Raw genomic sequence first — 19,268 nt, 5'->3', positions numbered from 1 at the left:
GCATGTGCATCATTTTCTACCTCTCAGCCCCTCTCGATTGGATGTTCCAACGTCACATATTTTTTTCTTCTATTGTTAGAGGTAAAGCTACTTCATGGAGTCGAATCTTGTACTCCCTCCGTCCGAAAATACTTGTCATTGAAATGGATGTATCTAGATGTATTTTAGTTCTAGACACATCCATTTTGATGACAAGTAACTCCGGATGGAGGGAGTACTTGGTTCAAACAAGAAATAAAGTGGGGGTGGGGGAATTTAGTATGTACATCGGACTTGGTACAAACAAGAAGGAAAGGGGGTGAAAGTAGTATAGACTGGTCATCCAACCGGTCTCTTGGTTGAAAAGGGAAATATAGGGGTAACGCTGTACACAGTGGTATGACCAGGACTAGATTTGCTATCCACACATAGGAGTAGGTGGCTAGAGTGAACAAAAATGGGACCAACCCAGATATGTTTCTTGGATGTTTGTTTCTCGGGGCAACAAACTATGAATCACCACTTTATGCCCCTGTTTACGTACATGGTGCTGGACTGCTGGTGCACCCACTGTCCCATGCCCTTATACCAAATATTTAGGTTCCGTTCGGAATAAAGGGGCAGAAAACATAGGTCTTGATGAAAATAGAGAAATAGGAAAGGAATGTAGGTATAAAACTATGGAACAACGAATTGGAGGAAACTCTCAAGAGAATGTGTTCGGATGGACTACGAAATGTACAGATTTGTTTTTTTAGCACGCTTGGCAGTATGAGATGCTATTTGTTTATTCAGCTGCACAGTGACTACTCTTATCCTCACCTCACGTTCCACACATAGGTTGATTTTTTTATTCCGTCAACACAGCACAACAACCTGTCTAACGCATTGCAGCGAGCGCCTGCCTCGGGCTTCCGCCCAAAAAATGAGCAGCGCGTGGATGTTTCTAATCCTATGGAATCAGTACTACCAGACCAGCTTTCCTATGAAACACTATTCACCTTTCCCGTGTTATGAACGGTTGGAAGGGAAAGAATATCGTAGGAATTGTGTTCCTATGAAAATCCTGCACCAAACCTGTGAACCGAACGCAGCCTTAGCTGTTCTTAATCTAATGTCCCTGGTAAAAATGAAGCCATGCCACTGTTATAAGCCATGACAAGTTCAACCAAATGTTTTTGCATGTAATTGTTTGAGACTCTGATTGTTTCCTCTGTGCCTTTTTGTGCAAACAGGGATATCCAATTCACCTGGTTGCTGTTGTGACATTTTGGTGCACTGCACAAAACTCTTCTTAAAAGAAGTGACTTTTGTGTTGTTTAACTGGAATGTCAGAATGGAACAGTTGGTTCATTTTGGTGGAACTACACAAAGGGAGATTTTTGTTCCAATCCTCATCATCCATATTTGCGCCATAACCTTCCTTTAGGTAAGAAGGATATTTAATGCATGTGTTCATCTCTATTTTCCGATTGCCATGAGAAAATAATGTTGTTTTTTACTAGTACACTTGTACTCCCTCACAGACAAAACCAATTTTGAATTAGAAGGCCAATCATGTACTTGGTTTCACCAATTGGTGAGGAGAAAGCGAAACAGAGCATGAAGAGGAAGAAGAAGAAGAATAAACAGTGCCAAGGCGATCTTGCTGAAGCCAGAGGCCTCAGTCGAGGCCATTCAAGGGCTCCGGCAACGACTACCTTACATCTGAGACGATCCTCCAGGGAGCCCTTCCACTTCTGCTGTCTCACTTAATTAATTAGGAGTACTTAAGTACCACTAATTTATTACTGCCTAATTTTCCTATTGGAGTTAAACAAATCTTTAGTAGGACCCTATGCTGAATCATGTACGTGTGTATGTTTGTCTATGGAGGTGAATCATGTGGTGGAGCAGGGAGGGAATATTATTAGTGTCATGACATAATAGTGCTATTGTTTTGCATGTCAATTTATTGCCATTGGTTCAATGAGGCAACGTTTTGCGCATTGTCCATCATGAATTTGATGCTACTGTTTGAGTAATATGCTATGTCTTCCTATCCTTTCTCACTAAGCTAATGGAGGTTTCACCTTGTTCCTACTTGTGCAAACAGGGATCATGTTGTGCCAATCATACATTTTAGTGGAACTACACAAGACAATACAATGAACTGTATCCCAGCCAGTGCTTTAACTCTGCTGGAAGTTCTTGATAATCTTTCGATATAATCTCAGCACTGGTAAACAAGAGTGATTTCAACCATACATTTGAAGTGCACAAAAATATATACTATTGTGTGATTCCAGTGAGTGCTTTATCATCTCTTAGGGGACTACATGAATAAGCTTTTTTCTCAGGTTGGTACGGGCCTAAGGCCTTCATCCATATTAGTTTGCTGTCATCTCTATTTGTATCATGCTACTGTCATGAGAAACTCCTTTATCTTTGCACGTTAAAGTTTTGCAACCTATGATAAATGGCAATGCTTTGAGTGTTGAGTTGAGCTAATTGGCACTGATTAAATAAACTAATACCTCTCTTTAAGCAAGACTACTATGTTGCTAACTTTACCCATTAAGATAATGAGGGTGCTTCTATTTGTTAGTGTATGTTTCATCAACTAGTCCCACTATTACAGTAATCTCACTCTCTCAATATATGTGCCAACAGGGATGCTCGATTTTGGTGGAACTGCACAAAAACTTTGGGTGCTTCATTGCCTCGACAGCTTTCATCCTTTCCTGTCAGTCGCTAATCTCCGCTTGCTTTCTTCCTTTGCTGTCAGTCACTTGGCTTATCTCGGCTTCCAGTCAAAGGAAATAGTAATTGATATGCTACCTCACACAGGTTGGTACTGGTCTTTATCCTGATTATTGTGCCTGTCATATGTATTGTTAATTTGGTATTGTGCTACTGTTTGCCGATTTCATAAAGGAGTAATTTGGAGCCTGAACTCGCAGCCAAATCATTACATCGGGTGATTTCAGTAGAACTGCACAAAATGATCAGATGGACAGGTACTTATGCTGCTGCTATGTACTCCAAAGTTCACTCACACAAGCATCGATGTTGACAAGAAGTGCTTATATTCATTCGAGTATCAACCGGTGCCAACCAATTGTCAAACTCTAAGTATTAGGAGAGTGAACGCCAAAAATATTGCTTGGTGCATAGCCTAGAAAAACGCAGTCCAGTCTTTGGTCCCAACTTGTGCCTTTTGGTTATCGGCACATATGGTAGCGAACTATATGGCATGGAGTCTAAAGTTTCCAGACAAGTTGGTTGACGCGTATATTCATCTGGCACTTAATCAGTCTGCACGCCAAGGATGCTCCATTTCAGTTAAACTACACAAACAATTTGGGTGGTTCATTTTCTCAACCGCCTCCTTTCTCGTCTATAATGTAGAATTTTGGTGAGATACATGACCAAGATGAGCCAGTAAACTAGTTGGATGAAAGTAGTGACCAAGTTGCTCAAACCTCCCTCGACACGAGGCCACTATTTGAGGATAAACCTACAAGCAAAGTTCAGATTGTCTGTGCTGCCTCTTATGTACATGAAAGTTTACTCGTACAAGAACTAATTTTAGCAAGAAGTACCTCTGATTGAACACCATTTACCAGTCTGTACCCTAGGTAATTAAAGTTCGTCCATGGATCATATTGGTTGTGATCTCAATCATTTGGATGCATAAACATACTGAACATGTGTATATATGAATCTTTTTGTGAATTATGTATGAATATTGTCATGTGATCTATCAATCATTTGGATGCATAGATATGTTGAGCTTGTGTATACATGAATCTTTTGAGTTGTTGATAGTGAATGTTGGCTATGAATATGAACGTGTCCTGTGCACCTGAGTTTGATATGAATGTTTACCTTTTCTGTTGTATTTGTGTGTGAACTTGTTAGTATGCCTACTGTGGGGTATAAAACGCAGGTCTCTTATAAAAGTAATGCTGTGTCCAATTTATGTTTTCCCTTCTAACCACATTATATATATTTATATTATTACTATTATCGTATATTTTATAGAGACTTATATATACATTATAAAAACATCCCATATGTTATTAACTTATAAAAGTAAATGTTTAACAGAAGTTGGCAAGGAAAATCCTGGTTGTTTTTGACTCACAGGCAAGAAAAATCCTGGTGATTGCGTACAAAAGCTTGTGAAGATTTTAAGGACCAATTTAATAATAACGCGCTCATTTTTATTTTGAGCAATAACTCGCTAATTTCTTAATTATATATATATATATATAAATGTGCCTCTCCGGTTTATTCTTTGATATTAATTGCTCCTTCTAACATAACATTATATATATAACGAGCCCACCTAATACGTGTATTTCAAGGAAGTGCAAATGGGCTGGGATTTCTTAGAAAATATAAATGGGCCTGATTGACGCGAAATTATTTGTTCACCCAACCCAGCAAATGGACTGTACATTCTAGAAAACATGGGTTAAATATATGCCACATTTTTGCAGGCTGACATGTGGGCCAATAGGTCGAAGCCTACGCAGGGCGTTGTCAACTTGGTCAACAAAAGATTGTGTCATACACATCCATTGGACTTATATCCAATGGCCGGCATGCACCTTCAATCTCTCGTCTTCTTCCTCCAGCGTCGCCAGGACCGCCTGGTCCGGCCTCCGGCGGCTAGCGGCTCTGCTTAGCACGCATCGCTGCGAAGCGCTACCCCACCGCTGGCCAGGCTATCCCTCCACCCCTCGATACCTCCTGTTATTCTCCACAGACTATAGCCCCACGCCACAACAGAACTAGTTAAAACCCTTCTCCTCCTCCCAATCTGTGACTCCACTGCCGCGTTTTCCCATCTCCGAGTCGTTCCCATCTGGGGCCTCGCCATTGTCCACCGCCTCGCTGCGTTCTATGCGGCGTGGTCAACAAACGAGAGTCATCGGATGAGGACTGTACGAGGAGAGCCTGACGGCTGGGACCCATGAGGTCCATGGTCGCACGCAAGGAAAGTTCCTCCTTATTAAGCTGAAAAAAATGTTTCCTCCACCTGACAGCTGGGACCCACCGGCTGTATCTTCGCATGGAAGGAACTGCCTCCTTGTTTTGCGAAAAAAATTATTCATCCCGTTAACAGCTGGGACCCGTCAGATTTGGTGACTGACTTGTGGGCCTACTAAGCGGACGTGTACGCACGGCTTTGTCAACTGATTCTGGCAGCTGGACCGTTGGATGTTAATCCAATAGCCGTGCTCCTTCTTCAACCTCTGTTCTTGCTCCTGTCTCCCGTGGGCGGCACCGTGACTGTGCTGCCGCGCACCCGAACCAGTGAAGTTTCCCACTCCTCTCCATCTGTGACTCCACCGCCCCGTCTTCCTCATCTCTGTGTCATTCCAGTCTGGGTGCGCTCGGCACGGTGTGGTCAATGTGGTCAACAACCGAGAGTCATCGGAAGATGACTGTACGTGAGAGGCTGACAGTGGGAACGCACCATGCCCATAGACGCATGCATGCAATGGAACACGGCGAGGTCAACGTGGTCAAGGAAAGACTTCCATCAGAAGTATACTGTACATGGAGAGTCTCAGCTGGGTCCACAGCCGCAGCAAGTAAGTGCCTCCTTATTACGTGGAAAATAATGATTCCTCCAACTGATAGCAGGGACCCACTGGACGGGCCACCATATTTTGCGAAAAAACGTTTGCCCCCTAACTACTGGGACCCACCTGACGGGCCACCGTATTTTGCGAAAAAAAGTTCCCCCCGCTGTCAGCTCGGACCCACCGGAAGTGCCTCCTTATTATGCACAAAAAAATGAATACTCCCCCGGCTAGCTGGGACCCACCTTGGTGGGAGGCTGACTTGTGGGCCTACTAAGTTGACGGGGACGAAGGGCTTTGTCAACTTAGTCAATATGAATGATTCTAGCTCCAATGACCGTACGATGTCCATCCAACGGCTGTAGTGCTTCTTCAACCTCTGGTCTTCTTGCTCCATCCGCCCAAAGCAGCACCGGTCGTGCCGCATGCTCCTGCCTCCCGTGGCCGGCTGTGCTGCCGTGGAGGCCTCACCGCCCCTACTATTCCCACCGCTGGCTAGGCCCTGCAGCGACGACAGCCTCACACCGCAGCCGAACCAGTGAACCCTCGTACTCCTCTCCGCGTGGGCTTCCACTGCCGCGTCTTCCCCGGCTCAGCGTCGTCCCCTTCCGAGGCCTCGCCGTGCTCTCCGCGCGGTGTGGTCAACATGGTCAAGGAATGACTTCCATCGGAAGAGTACTGTATGTGGAGAGGCTGACAGCTGGGTCCACGGCCACACCCCAGTTTTTTTGTGATTTGCCAAGTAAGTCGCTTTGTCAGGCCTATTGGGCTGCAAATCTTTCAAGACGAGGGGAGCTTTCATTCGGCTGGCCGAGAAAATGGCCCATCAGTAATGAGAAATAGGTTGTACATTTTTAAAACACATCAAACCGGAAATTAGTTTCAAATTTTTTTTTTCATTTCGAGATTTTAAATTACATTAATTTTTATGCGTGGAGAATTTGTTGCATTTTATATTGATATACATTTATTTTTAAAATCAGTTTGAATGCGAGTCGAAATTTCAGGATTAAAAACAGTTCGGACCGCACCGAAATATGCCAAGTTTTGTATAATTTTTTAATCATGGCCACAATATGGGCTGTAATGCCAACAAAAAGAATATGGGCTCCGAAAAAACCTTAAGAATTAGAAAATGGGCTATAAATTATTAGAAATAATGGCAGATGGGTTGTATGCTATTTTCCACAGATTTGAGGCTTTCCTAAAAAAAGGTTGATGCACAAGCAGTGACTGTTGGATGTCCATCGAACGGCCGTCGTGCTTCTTCAATCTCTGCTCTTCCTGCTCCAGCCGCTCAAACAATCGTTGGCGGGATTGCTTGCTCCCTCCTCCCCGCGGCCGGCTGTGTTGCCACGAAGGCCTCACCGCCCCACCGTACTCCCATCACTGGCCTAGCCATCCCTCTACTCACCCACACTTGCTGTTATTCTCCGGCGACGGCAGACGAACCAGTAAACCCTCGTACAGTCGTACTCCCCTCCGCGTGGGAAACAACTGCCGAGTCTTCCCTGCCTCCGTGTCGTTCCCTTCCTAGGCCTCGCCTCACCCACCGCCCTGGTGCTCTCGGCGCGGCCTGGTCAACGTGGTCAACGACCGACATGCATCTGAAGTGGATTGTACATGGAGAGGTCGACAGCTGGGTCCACGTAGGAAATGCCTCCTTATTACGCGCAAAATAATGATTGCTCCACCTGACATCAGGGACCCACCAAAAGGGCCTCTGTATTTCGTGAAAAAAACATTACCGCCGCTGACAGCTCGGACCCACCAACTATATCTTCGCACGCAAGGAAGTGCCTCCTTATTACGCACAAAAAAATGAATACTCCCCCAGTTAGCTGGGACCCAGTATAGTGGCAGGCTGACTTGTGGGCCTACTAAGTTGACGGGGATGGAGGGCTTTGTCAACTTAGTCAATATGCATGATTCTAGCTCCAGTGACCGTACGATGTCCATCCAACGGCTGTAGTGCTTCTTCAACCTCTGGTCTTCTTGCTCCAGCCGCCCAAACCAGTGCTGGTCGTGCCTCGTGCTCTTGCCTCTCGTGGCAAGCTACGATGGGGCGGAGGCCTCACCGCCCCCTACTACTCCCACCACTGGCCAGGCCATCCCTCTACTCACCCACACTCACTGTTATTCTACGGCGACGGCAGCCTCACACCGCAGCGAACCAGTGAACCCTCATATTCCTCTACGCGTGGGCATCCACTGCCATGTCTTCCCCGGATCCGCGTCGTCCCCTTCCTAGGCCTCGCCGTCGTCCACCGCCCTGGTGCTCTCGGCGCGGCATGGTCAACATGGTCAAGGAACGGCTTCCATCGGACGTGGACTTTACATGGAGGGGCTGACAGCTGGGTCCATGGCCGCAGCAAGGAAGTGCCTCCTTATTACGTGCAAAATAATTATTCCTCCACCTGACAGCGAGGACCCACTGAACGGGCCACCGTATTTCACGAAAAAAATGTTTGCCCCTGACTGCTGGGACCCACCAGCTACAACTTCGCACGCAAGGAAGTGCGTCCGGGCAAAAAAAATGATTCGCCCCCCTGACTGCTGGGACCCACCAGCTACATCTTTGCAGGCAAGGAAGTGCCTGACAGTCGGGACCCACCTGGTCGAAGCGTACGTAGCGTTGTCATTCTGGTCGCAAACGTGTACGTACATATGTACTAGTGGATGTAGAGGCGCGTACGTGTCATAGTAGAGGCGCATACGTGTCGTAGTAGAGGCGCGCACATAGCATGTACACGTACGTACAGTGGCTAGGGTGCAAGAAATAAAATACGACCACGTATGTGTACATACGGGTGGGGTCTCGAACGCCTACCCGCGCATACGTACGGCCAGGGCTCGTGTACATGGCTGGGTCGGAACGGAGAAACAACGTCATCGTCGTGTTCATGGGGAGGCAACGGAATGCGTCGTGTTCATGGGGAGGCAACAGAATGCGTCGTGTTCATCGGGAGGCAACAGAACGCGTGGGAGCCAACCGGCTGGGTTGGAACGGAATGCGTAGTCATGTTCATCGGGAGGGCTTGGACAGAATAGGCGATGGAAACGAGGCCTGGCGTACCGCACAAGGAGGAAACAGACCACCTATGTTTGGAACGGGGTCCTGTTGATCGGGAGGGGTCTGGCGTACTGCAAAATAGAGGAAACGGACCTCCTACTGTCGAAACGGGTGTCCTGTTGATCGGGAGGGGTGTGGCGTACCGCAAAATGGACGAAACGGACCTCCTACGGTCGAAACGGGGTTCCTGTTGATCGGGAGGGGTGTGGCATACCGCAAAACGGACGAAAGGGACCTCCTACGATCGAAACGGGGGTCCTGTTGATCGGGAGGGGTGTGGCGTACCGCAAAACAGGACTCCGCGGGATACTGTTCTTCTCCACCGTCGACCTCCTCCAGCCTCCACGGGCTCCTGTTCATCCAGCCTCCACCGCGCGCTACTCCACCGGCTGAAGGAAATATGCCCTAGAGGCAATAATAAAGTTATTATTTATTTCCTTATTTCATGATAAATGTTTATTATTCATGCTAGAATTGTATTAACCGGAAACATAATACATGTGTGAATACATAGACAAACAGAGTATCACTAGTATGCCTCTACTTGACTAGCTCGTTGATCGAAGATGGTTATGTTTCCTAGCCATAGACATGAGTTGTCATTTGATTAACGGGATCACATCATTAGGAGAATGGTGTGATTGACTTGACCCATTCCATTAGCTTAGCACTTGATCGTTTAGTTTGTTGCTATTGCTTTCTTCATAACTTATACATGTTCCTATGACTATGAGATTACGGAACTCCCGTTTACTGGAGGAACACTTTGTGTGCAACCAAACGTCACAACGTAACTGGGTGATTATAAAGGTGCTCTACAGGTGTCTCCAAAGGTACATGTTGGGTTGGTGTATTTCGAGATTAGGATTTGCCGCTCCGATTGTCGGAGAGGTATCTCTGGGCCCTCTTGGTAATACACATCACTTAAGCCTTGCAAGCAATGCAACTAATAAGTTAGTTGCAAGATGATGTATTACGGAACGAGTAAAGAGACTTGCCGGTAATGAGATTGAACTAGGTATTGAGATACCAATGATCGAATCTCGGGCAAGTAACATACCGATGACAAAGGGAACAACGTATGTTGTTATGCGGTCTGACCGATAAAGATCTTCATAGAATATGTAGGAGCCAATATGAGCATCCAGGTTCCGCTATTGGTTATTGACCGGAGACGTGTCTCGGTCATGTCTACATTGTTCTCGAACCCGTAGGGTCCGCACGCTTAACGTTACGATGATAGTTTCATCATGAGTTTATATATTTTGATGTACCGAAGGTTGTTCGGAGTCTCGGATGTGACCACGGACTTGCGAGGAGTCTCAAAATGGTCGAGACATAAAGATTGATATATTGGACGACTATATTTGGACACCGGAAAGGTTCCGGGTAAGATTGGGACAATACCGGATCACCGGGAGGTTATCGGAACCCCCCGGGAGGTATATGGGCCTTATTGGGCCTTAGTGGAAAGGAGGGGAAAGGAGCAAGGGAGGGGGCGCGCCCCCCCAAGCCCAATCCGAATTGGGAGGGGGCCATCCCCCCTTCCTTCCTCCCTCCTTCCTCTTCCTTCCCTCTCCTACTCCTAATAGGAAAAAGGGGAGTCCTACTCCCAGTGGGAGTTGGACTCCCCCCCTTGGGCGCGCCACCCTCCTTGGCCGGCCCCCTCCTCCACTCCTTTATATACAGGGGCAGGGGGCACCCCAGAGACACAACAATTGATCATTGATCTCTTAGCCGTGTGCGGTGCCCCCCCCTCCACCATAATCCTCGATAATATTGTAGCGGTGCTTAGGCGAAGCCCTACGACGGTAGAACATCAAGATCGTCACCACGCCGTCGTGCTGACGGAACTCATCCCCGACACTTTGCTGGATCGGAGTCCGGGGATCGTCATCGAGCTGAACGTGTGCAAAAACACGGAGGTGCCGTAGTTTCGGTGCTTGATCGGTCGGGCCGTGAAGACGTACAACTACATCAACCACGTTGTTATAACACTTCCGCTTCCGGTCTACGAGGGTACGTAGACAACACTCTCCCCTCTCATTGCTGTGCATCACCATGATCTTGCATGTGCGTAGGAATTTTTTTGAAATTACTACGTTCCCCAACAGTGGCATCCGAGCCAAGTTTTATGTGTTGATTTTATATGCACGAGTAGAACACAAGTGAGTTGTGGGCGATATAAGTCATACTGCTTACCAGCATGTCATACTTTGGTTCGGCGGTATTGTTGGATGAAGCGGCCCGGACCGACATTACGCGTACACTTATGCGAGACTGGTTCTACCGACGTGCTTTGCACACAGGTGGCTGGCGGGTGTTAGTTTCTCCAACTTTAGTTGAACCGAGTGTGGTACACCCGGTCCTTGAGAAGGTTAAAACAGCACCAACTTGACAAACTATCGTTGTGGTTTTTGATGCGTAGGTAAGATTGGTTCTTGCTAAGCCCGTAGCAGCCACGTAAAACTTGCAACAAACAAAGTAGAAGACGTCTAACTTGTTTTTGCAGGGCATGTTGTGATGTCATATGGTCAAGGCATGATGCTAAATTTTATTGTATGAGATGATCATGTTTTGTAACCAAGTTATCGGCAACTGGCAGGAGCCATATGGTTGTCGCTTTATTGCATGCAATGCAATCGCCCAGTAATGCTTTACTCTATCACTAAGCGGTAGCGATAGTCGTAGAAGCATAAGATTGGCGAGACGACAATGATGCTACGATGGAGATCAAGGTGTCGCGCCGGTGACGATGGTGATCATGACGATGCTTCGGAGATGGAGATCACAAGCACAAGATGATGATGGCCATATCATATCACTTATATTGATTGCATGTGATGTTTATCTTTTATGCATCTTATCTTGCTTTGATTGACGGTAGCATTATAAGATGATCTCTCACTAAATTTCAAGATAAAAGTGTTCTCCCTGAGTATGCACCGTTGCCAAAGTTCGTCGTGCCCAGACACCACGTGATGATCGGGTGTGATAAGCTCTACGTCCATCTACAACGGGTGCAAGCCAGTTTTGCACACGCAGAATACTCAGGTTAAACTTGCCGAGCCTAGCATATGCAGATATGGCCTCGGAACACTAAGACTGAAAGGTCGAGCGTGAATCATATAGTAGATATGATCAACATAGTGATGTTCACCATTGAAAACTACTCCATTTCACGTGATGATCGGTTATGGTTTAGTTGATTTGGATCACGTGATCACTTAGATGATTAGAGGGATGTCTATCTAAGTGGGAGTTCTTAAGTAATATGATTAATTTAACTTTAATTTATCATCAACTTAGTCCTGGTAGTATTAGCATATCTATGTTGTAGATCTATAGCTCGCGATGTTGCTCCCCGTTGAAAACTAAGTTGAAAAATGTTAGTAGCAATGATGTGGATTGGATCCGTGATCTGAGGATTATCCTTATTGCTGCATAGAAGAATTATGTCCTTGATGCACCGCTAGGTGACAAACCTATTGCAGGAGCAGATGCAGACGTTATGAACGTTTGGCTAGCTCAATATGATGACTACTTGATAGTTTAGTGCACCATGCTTAATAGCTTAGAATCGGGATTTCAAAGACGTTTTGAACATCATGGACCATATGAGATGTTCCAGGAGTTGAAGTTAATATTTCAAGTAAATACCCGAGTTGAGAGATATGAAGTCTCCAACAAGTTCTATAGCTAAAAGATGGAGGAGAATAGCTCAAGCAGTGTGCATGTGCTCAGATTGTCTGGGTACTACAATCGCTTGAATCAAGTGGGAGTTAATCTTCCAGATAAAATAGTGATTGACAGAATTCTCTAGTCACCATCACCAAGTTAGTTGAACTTCATGATGAACTATAATATGCAAGGGATAACAGAAAAAAATCCCAAACTCTTCGTGATGCTGAAATTGACGAAGGTAGAAATCAAGAAAAGCATCAAGTGTTGATGGTAAACAAAACCACTAGTTTCAAGTAAAGGGACAAAGGGAAGAAAGGGGAACTTCAAGAAGAACAGCAAGCAAGTTGCTGCTCAAGTGAAAAAACCCAAGTCTGGACCTAAGCCTGAAACTAAGTGCTTCTACTGCAAATGGACTGGTCACTGGAAGCAGAACTACCCCAAGTAATTGGCGGATAAGAAGGATGGCAAAGTGAACAAAGGAATATTTGATATACAGATTATTGATGTGTATATTACTAGTGTTCGTAGCAACCCCTTGGTATTTGATACTGGTTCAGTTGCTAAGAGTAGTAACTCGAAACGGGAGTTGCAGAATGAGACTAGTTAAGGGTGAAGTGACGATGTGTGTTGGAAGTAGTTCCAAGATTGATATGATCATCATCGCACACTCCCTATACTTTCGGGATTAGTGTTGAACCTAAATAAGTGTTATTTGGTGTTTGCGTTGAGCATGCATATGATTTGATCATGTTTATTACAATACGGTTATTCATGTAAGTTAGAGAATAATTGTTGTTCTGTTTACATGAATGAAACCTTCTATGGTCATACACCCAATGAAAATGGTTTGTTGGATCTCGATCGTGGTGATACACATTTTTATAATATTGAAGCCAAAAGATGCAAAGTTAATAATGATAGTGCAACTTATTTGTGGCACTGCCAGTTAGGTTATATTGGTGTAAAGCGCATGAACAAAATCCATGCTGATGGGCTTTTGAAATCACTTGATTATGAATCAGTTGATGCTTGCGAACCATGCCTCATGGGCAAGATGACTAAGACTCCGTTCTCCGGAACAATGGAGCGAGCAACAGATTTGTTGGAAATCATACATACTGATGTATGTGGTCCGATGAATATTGAGGCTCGCGGCAGGTATCATCATTTTATGATCTTCACAGATGATTTGGGCAGATATGAGTATATCTACTTGATGAAACACAAGTCTGAACTATTTGAAAAGTTCAAAGAATTTCAGAGTGAAGTGGAGAATCATCGTAACAAAAATAAAAGTTTCTACGATATGGTCGGAGAAGTAAAATATTTGAGTTACGAGTTTGTCCTTCAGTTAAAACAATGCGAAATAGTTTCACTACTCACGCCACCTGGAACACCACAGTGTAATGGTGTGTTCGAACGTCGTAATCGTACTTTACTTGATATGGTGCGATCTATGATATCTCTTACAGATTTACCGCTATCGTTTTAGGGGTTATGCATTAGAGACAGCTACATTCACATTAAATAGAGCACCATCTAAATCCGTTGAGACGACACCGTATGAACTATGGTTTCGCAAGAAACCTAAACTGTCATTTCTTAAAGTTTGAGGTTGCAATGCTTATGTGAAAAAGTTTCAACCTGATAAGCTCAAACCCAAATCGGCGTAGTGCATCTTCATAGGATACCCAATAGAAAATGTTGGGTACACCTTCTGTCAGTGTTCTAGGAACGGGGGTCCCCAGACTTGCCTGCCTGCAGCCTGCGGTGTGGCTCAAAGGGGGGCCCAGCACGGCCCATCTTCACCAACACAAACCCAAGACCCTCGCGAGGGGCCAAGCCTCGCGAGGCGGACGACGCGAAGCTTCCTCAGGCACGGCCTCGTCAGGCTGGCTCACGAGGAGGCGGAGAGATCAAGGCGGGGTACCTCACGAGGTGCCCATGACGCAAGCCATGACAACTCAGGGCGCCAGGCGGGTGCCAGCCCGCGTAGCGTTCTCCTTTCCTCTTTGGTGCAAAGGGGGCAAGCGCAGCCGCGGAGTACCGAGGCATCAGGCAAAGGTTGCCATTTCAGTGCAACGAGACCAAGACCAGGAGGACTACGAGACGGAGGTCACTGTGGAGCCCAAGACGGCGTCATCACCAGAGCTTTGCGCAGGCGAAGACTACTTTTGTCAAGATAGTTGATACTTGTTGTCCCCCTTTAAATTAGCCCTCCATTGTTGGCTCCCTTCCCGCTCAATATTTGGGAAGAGGACCAGGGCCTCTATAAATAGGACCAGCCACCCACACAGCAACGGGGTCCCGGTTCGGTCGGTCGAGAGGGAGAGAGAGAGAGAAAGGTGGCTGAACTCCTCCCAGCAGTTCATCGCCTCAGCCAAGAAAAGACCCTCGCGAGGCTGTTCTTCCTTGTATTGTTCATCATCACCAGCCCAAGAGGCAATCCACACACCACACACTGGATTAGGGTATTACACCACAACGGTGGCCCGAACCAGTATAAACCCTGAGTCTCTTGTGTTGTTCTTTCCTGAGTTTAGATCCTAGCACGGCAGAGGGGTGCAGGAAGGTAGGAGGTGAAATCTCCGCGCGCACCCCAGTGTTCGAACCACAAGGGTCTGCCGGAACCCAAAATCCGACATTTGGCGCGCCAGGTAGGGGTGCGCCGGAATTTATCTTCCACCGCCCCGTTCTCCTCCGACCGTCACGCCCATGTCTGACGCTCGTCGGGCCTGCGCCGAGCGCCGGGCCGCACTCGCTTCCCGTGTCGCCCAGACAGCCCCTGTCGGCAGGCATCCACGCCGTTCCCCATCACCTGCCGACAACGCCGCCACCGGCACGGCGGGGGACGAGCGGCAAGCATCGTCTCAGCATCCATGTGTGCGTCAAGACGGTCGCACCGCAACTCCCTCGCTCGCCCCAGCTGGTTCTTCATCCCGCGTGCTCCGCGTGCCCATGGGGCCCCGCAACCTCTCCCCCGACTATCGCGCTGCACCGACACCCCCAGTCGTCGCGACCCTCTTGGGCGGCTCGCAGGCGCCGCCTACAAGTTACCACGTCAAGCTGCTCATTTGCCGGGTCAGCACCGCTTCCACGCGGTAGGGGGCTCCCCTGGATTGGGCGGCGCCCAAGACCGGCCTGAGCTTCAGCTCGGAGGACCACCCCTCCAACTCGGCCTGCTCGGGCGCGCTCCCCATGCTGTGCACCCCCACCATCTGCCAAGTGGCCGTTACCAGAACTCTCATCGATGGCGGGGCAGGCCTCAGTGTGCTCTCAGTCGAGGCCTTCAACCTCCTCTGCATACCCCTGGAATGGCTGCAGCCCAGCCGGCCCTTCTCAGGCGTTGGGGGCAGGTCGTCCGGCTCCTTGGGACAGATCCGGCTCCAGTGACCTTCAGCACCTACGACAACTTCCGCACGGAGCTGGTCGACTTCGACATCGCCCCCAACGGCCTTCCCTACAACGCCATCCTCGGCTACCCGGCGCTGGCACAGTTCATGGCCGCAATGCACCCGGCGTACAACCTCATGAAGATGCCCGGGAGCAGCGGTGTCCTCACCGTGCACGGGGACACTGGGGCCGCTCTGCGGGTGCTCAAGCTCGTCTTCAAGACAGCGGCGTCGGCACAGCCCGCCGCCTTGGAGGCCCCGAGCCTAAGGGGGCTGCGCCCGCCAAGAAGAAACAGTTGTTCACCCAAGACAAGGCAGGAACCAAGCAGATACCCATTGATGAGGACGGGCCCACCAACGCCACTTTCACCATAGGCGCCCACCTCAAACCCGAGCAGGAGGAGGCCCTGGTCGGGTTCCTGCGCGCAAACAAGAAGGTATTCGCTTGGGAGCCAGACCAGTTGGCAGGGATCCCCAGGAGTGTAATCGAGCATCACCTCAACGTATGCCCCAACGTGCGCCCTGTGAAGCAGAAGGCCAGGCGGCAGTCCACAGAAAAGCAGGCCTTCATCGTCCAAGAGACCCGCAAATTAGAGGCCACTGGGGTCATTCGCGAGGTCCGATACCCAGATTGGTTGGCCAACCCTGTCGTTGTGCCAAAGAAGGGAGGGAAGGAACGCATGTGTGTCAACTTCACCAACCTCAACAAAGCATGCCCACAAGATCCGTTCCCGCTCCCCCGCATCGACCAGATCGTCGACTCCACTGCAGAATGCGACCTGCTATGCTTCCTGGATGCCTTCTCTGGGTATCACCAGATCAAGATGGCGGTTGAAGACGTCGAGAAGACAGCCTTCCTAACCCCATGTGGGATGTACTGCTACACCTGCATGCCATTCGGGCTGCGTAACGCAGGGGCGACCTTTCAGCGGCTGATGCATATCACCTTGGGCTCGCAGCTCGGGAAGAATGTTGAAGCTTACGTCAATGACATCGTGGTAAAATCTCGGGAGGCCAGGACCTTGATACAAGACCTGGAGGAAACCTTCACGAGCCTCAACGTAGTGAACCTACGGCTCAACCTAGAGAAATGTGTGTTCGGAGTCCCCTCGGGCAAGCTCCTGGGTTTCCTCGTGTCTCACCGAGGCATCGAGGCTAACCCGGAGAAGGTCAAGGAAGTGGAAGACATGAGCCCGCCAAAGACCCTCAGAGAAATGCAGAAGCTCACGGGGCGCGTGACCGCGCTAGGGCGCTTCATCTGCAAGTTGGGGGAGCGAGCGCTACCCTTCTTCCAGCTAATGAAGAAAAAGGGGCCCTTCGAGTGGACTGAAGAGGCCGACAAGGCATTCCAGGATCTCAAGAAATACCTGACCAGCCCACCGGTCATGGTGGCTCATCGCCCTCAAGAGCCCCTAGTGCTTTATCTCGCCGCTACTCCCTACTCCGCCAGCGCAGCCCTGGTGGCAGTCAGAGAGGAGCGTCGAATCAGAACCGCGGCAGCGGCCCAGGACAAGGCGGAGCTAGTATGAGGAAGGCCCACAGAAGCCGCCACGGCAGCTGATGAGGACTAGCCGCTGCAGAGGGGCGCACCAGAGGCAGGAGAGGCCCCTCTCCCAGATGGCCAGTCTCAGGAGGCCTCATTGTCTCGAGAGGCACCATGGTCTCCAAAGGGAGCCGCCAGCACTGACGCACTCCACCTCGTTGAGCACCTAGTGTACTTCGTCAGCATAGTGTTGCGGGATGCAAGGGCGCGGTACCCTATGCCCCAGAAACTCCATCTCGCACTACTGGTGGCCTCACGCAAGCTGCGGCACTATTTTCAGGGTCACCCCATCAAGGTCGTCTCGTCATACCCCCTGGAGAGGGTGCTCAGGAGCCCCAACTCAGCTGGGAGAGTCACTGAGTGGAACATAGAGCTGCAAGCGTTTCAACTCGAATTCAGCACGACCAGAGTCATCAAGGGAGCAGTGTTAGCGGATTTTGTGGCAGAATGGACGGAGGCGCCAGGCCTCAAGGCCGACGAGGATCGGTCCCTGTCCCCGGGAAGCGAGGCGCCAGAAGGCTGGGTCATGTACTTCGATGGGGCATTCTCCAGACACGGCGCAGGGGCTGGGGCGGTGCTTATATCGCCCACCCAGGACAAACTCTATTACACCGTGCAGCTTTGTTTCCAGCAAGGCAAAAAGGTCTCTAAAAACATAGCGGAGTATGAAGGTTTAATAGCAGGCTTGAAGGCCGCAGCTGCCCTGGGGGTGAAACACCTCACCATCAAGGGCGATTCGCAGCTCCTTGTCAATTTCTCCAACAAGGTGTACGAGCCGAAGGATGAGCACATGGAGGCCTACCTCGCAGAGGTCCGCAGGATGGAGAAGTAGTTCTGGGGGTTGGAGTTGCAGCATGTGCCCCGTGTCACCAATCAAGAGGCCGATGACATCGCCAAATGCGCGTCCAGGCGGTTACCTCAGGAGCCTGGCGTTTTCGAGGAACAACTCTTCAAGCCTTCAGCTTTGCCATCACTATCAAACACGGCTCAGCCCCGGGAGGAGCTCCCCCAGCCACCTGTCTCCGAAGCTCCGGCCTGTGGCCCGGCCTCAGGAGCATGCCTGCTCCTGACGATGGAACCTCAGGAGGGATGTTGGATCACGGAGCTCCGGAGCTACTTGACGCAAGGGACCCTGCCGGAGAAGGTGGAGGAAGCAAAGCGAGTGGCACGCCAGGCCACGGCATACTGCATCAGAGATGGAGAGCTCTACCGGAAGCGACCGAACGATGTATCCATGCGCTGCATCTCCAGGGAGCAAGGGAAGGAGCTACTGGAAGATATACACGGTGGGGACTGCGGACATCATTCATCGTCACGGACCCTCGTCGGCAAGGCGTTCCGCAATGGGTTTTATTGGCCCACCGCACTCAATGACGCCGTTGAACTAGTGAAAGCTTCTGAGGCCTGCCAGTTCCACGCCAAGCAGATCCATCAGCCGGCAGTGGGCTTGCAGACTATCCCCCTTTCGTGGCCATTCGCAGTCTGGGGGCTCGACATCTTGGGTCCGTTTCCTGGGGCGCCAGGGGGCTACCGCTACCTTTACGTTGCTGTAGACAAGTTCACCAAGTGGGCTGAAGTGGAGGCTGTCCGCACCATTCCCGCGGGTTCCGCGGTCAAGTTCATCAAGGGCATCATGAGCCAGTTCGGGGTGCCGAATCGCATCATCACGGACAACGGTTCGCAGTTCACCAGTAACCTCTTCAAAACATACTTTACTAACCTTGGAACGCAGATATGCTATGCTTCAGTGGCACACCCCCGAAGCAATGGCCAGGCCGAGCGAGCCAATGCGGAGGTCCTGAGGGGCCTGAAGACCAGGACGTTCAAGAAGAAGCTGGAGGCCTGCGGCAGAGGTTGGTACGACGATCTTCAGTCCGTGTTGTGGTCCATCCGCACAACCGCGACCAAGCCGACTGGGGAGACCCCGTTCTTCCTTGGTCTACGGAGCCGAAGCGGTCCTCCCTCACGAGGTCAGACGTCGCTCCGCGCGGGTCCTGGCGTTCAACGAGGCGCAAGAA

Source organism: Triticum aestivum, chromosome 5A, assembly GCF_018294505.1.
Source record: "Triticum aestivum cultivar Chinese Spring chromosome 5A, IWGSC CS RefSeq v2.1, whole genome shotgun sequence".
Classification (NCBI taxonomy): domain Eukaryota; kingdom Viridiplantae; phylum Streptophyta; class Magnoliopsida; order Poales; family Poaceae; genus Triticum; species Triticum aestivum.
Note: the sequence above shows the minus strand (reverse complement) of the source record.